Raw genomic sequence first — 2,892 nt, 5'->3', positions numbered from 1 at the left:
CGTAGTCATCCTTATAATCTTGGTTTTTACCTTTTTCATTAGTAAACCAATTGTTTTTTCCATCATCGTTGTATGAATCCCCAAATCCATAGCCATCGTAGTCATCCTTATAATCTTGGTTTTCACCTTTTTCATTATTGAACCAATTGTTTTTTCCATCATCGTCGTATAAATCCCCACGTCCATAGCTATCGTAGTCATCCTTATAATCTTGGTTTTTACCTTTTTCATTGGTGAACCAATTGTTTTTTCCATCATCGTTGTATGAATACCCAAGTCCATAGCCATCGTAGTCATCCTTATAATCTTGTTTTGTATCTTTTTCATTATTGAACCAATTGTTTTTTCCACCAAAATCGTTCATCTCTTCAAATCCTTGATTTTGGTCTTTTTTATTTTTGGCTCCTTTGTTATTGTCTTTTTGGTTTTTGCTTCCTTTGTTTTCATCTTTTTGATTTTTGGTTCGTTTGTTTTCATCTTTTTGATATTTGGTTCCTACGTTTTTCTCTTTTTGATTTTTGGTTCTTTTGTTTTCATCTTTTTGATTTTTGGCTCCTTTGTTATTGTCTTTTTTGTTTTTGTTTCCTTTGTTTTCATCTTTTTGATTTTTGGTTCCTTTGTTTTCATCTTTTTGATTTTTGGCTCCTTTGTTTTCATCTTTTTGATTTTTGGCTCCTTTGTTTTCGTCTTTTTGATTTTTGATTCCTTTGTTTTCGTCTTTTTGATTTTTGGCTCCTTTATTTTCGTCGTTTTGATTTTTGGCTCCTTTGTTATTGTCTTTTTTGTTTTTGGTTCTTTTGTTTTCATCATTTTGATTTTTGGCTCCTTTCTTTTCATCTTTCTGATTTTTGGCTCCTTTGTTTTCGTCTTTTTGATTTTTGGCTCCTTGGTTTTCGTCGTTTTTATTTTTGGCTCCTTTGTTATTGTCTTTTTTGTTTTTGGTTTCTTTGTTTTCATCATTTTGATTTTTGGCTCCTTTGTTTTCAACTTTTTGGTTTTTGGCTCCTTTCTTTTCGTCTTTTTGATTTTTGACTCCTTTGCTATTGTCTTTTTTGTTTTTGTTTCCTTTGTTTTCGTCTTTTTTATTTTTGGCTCCTTTGTTATTGTCTTTTTTGTTTTTGGTTCCTTTGTTTTCAGCATTTTGATTTTTGGCTCCTTTGTTTTCATCTTTTTCATTTTTGGCTCCTTTGTTTTCGTCTATTTGATTTTTGGCTCCTTTGTTATTGTCTTTTTGGTTTTTGTTTCCATTATTTTTGTCCTTTACAGAATGGAACAAATTGTTTTTTCCATCATAATCGTATGAATCCCCAAGTTCATAGCCATCGTAATCATCCTTATAATCTTGGTTTTTACCTTTTTCATTATTGAACCAATTGTTTTTTCCACCATAATCGTATGAATCCCCAAATCCATAGCCATCGTAGTCATCCTTATAATCTTGGTTTTTACCTTTTTCATCATTCAACCAATTGTTTTTTCCACCATAGTCGTACCAATCCTCCAATCCTTGGTTTTGACCTTTTTTATCTTTAGATCCCTTGTTGCTTCCTTTTTGATTTTTGGTTTCCTTGTTCTTGTCCTTTTCATTATTGAACCAATTGTTTTTTCCACCATAATCGTATGAATCTCCAAATCCATAGCCATCGTAGTTGTCCTTATAATCTTGGTTTTTACCTTTTTCATTACTCAACGAATTGTCTTTTTTATTTTTGGATGCCTTCTTGTTTCCTTTTTGATCTTTGGTTCCCTTGTTCTTGTCCTTTTCATTATTGAACCAATTGTTTTTTCCACCATAGTCATATGAATCTCCAAATCCATAGCCATCGTAATCATCTTTATAATCTTGGCTTTTTACCTTTTCAGTATTGAACCAATTGTTTTTTCCACCATAGTCATATGAATCCCCACGTCCATAGCCATCGTAGTTGTCCTTATAATCTTGGTTTTTACCTTTTTCATTACTCAACGAATTGTCTTTTTTATTTTGGATGCCTTGTTGTTTCCTTTTTGATTTTTGGATCCCTTGTTCTTGTCCTTTTCATTATTGAACCAATTGTTTTGTCCACCATAGTCATATGAATCTCCAAATCCATAGTAATCGTCGTCGTCCTTATAATCTTGGTTTTTACCTTTTTCATCATTCAACCAATTGTTTTTTCCACCATAGTCGTACCAATCCTCCAATCCTTGGTTTTGACCTTTTTTATCTTTAGATCCCTTGTTGCTTCCTTTTTGATTTTTGGATCCCTTGTTCTTGTCCTTTTCATTATTGAACCAATTGTTTTTTCCACCATAATCGTATGAATCCCCAAATCCATAGCCATCGTAGTTGTCCTTATAATCTTGGTTTTTACCTTTTTCATTACTCAACGAATTGTCTTTTTTATTTTTGGATGCCTTCTTGTTTCCTTTTTGATCTTTGGTTCCCTTGTTCTTGTCCTTTTCATTATTGAACCAATTGTTTTGTCCACCATAATCGTATAAATCCCCACGTCCATAGCCATCGTCGTAGTCTTTATAATCTTGGTTTTTACCTTTTTCATCATTCAACCAATTGTTTTTTCCACATAGTCGTACCAATCCTCCAATCCTTGTTTTGACCTTTTTTATCTTTAGATCCCTTGTTGTTTCCTTTTTGATTTTTGGATCCCTTGTTCTTGTCCTTTTCATTATTGAACCAATTGTTTTTTCCACCATAATCGTATGAATCTCCAAATCCATAGCCATCGTAATCATCTTTATAATCTTGGCTTTTACCTTTTTCAGTATTGAACCATTGTTTTTTTCCACCATAGTCATATGAATCCCCACTCCATAGCCATCGTAGTTGTCCTTATAATCTTGGTTTTTACCTTTTTCATTACTCAACGAATTGTTTTTTATTTTTGGATG

The 2,892-nt window shown here is 32.4% G+C and overlaps 1 protein-coding gene across 2 annotated transcripts in view; it reads right to left on the bottom strand.

Moving 5' to 3' along the window:
• Positions 1 to 284: 284 nt before the first annotated feature.
• Positions 285 to 2,892, bottom strand: part of LOC144956768 (uncharacterized) — an 11,908-nt gene continuing 9,300 nt past the window's right edge. For both annotated transcript variants that reach the window (XM_078887470.1, XM_078887471.1), the window contains exon 2: positions 285 to 2,892. This exon is cut by the window's right edge and continues 2,229 nt beyond it. The gene's annotated coding sequence lies outside the window, so the exon portion shown is untranslated.

Source organism: Berghia stephanieae, chromosome 11, assembly GCF_034508935.2.
Source record: "Berghia stephanieae isolate SIO BIC M18660-M18661 chromosome 11, UCSD_Bste_1.3, whole genome shotgun sequence".
Lineage (NCBI taxonomy): Eukaryota > Metazoa > Mollusca > Gastropoda > Nudibranchia > Aeolidiidae > Berghia > Berghia stephanieae.
Note: the sequence above shows the minus strand (reverse complement) of the source record. Positions and strands in the feature narration are given on the sequence as shown.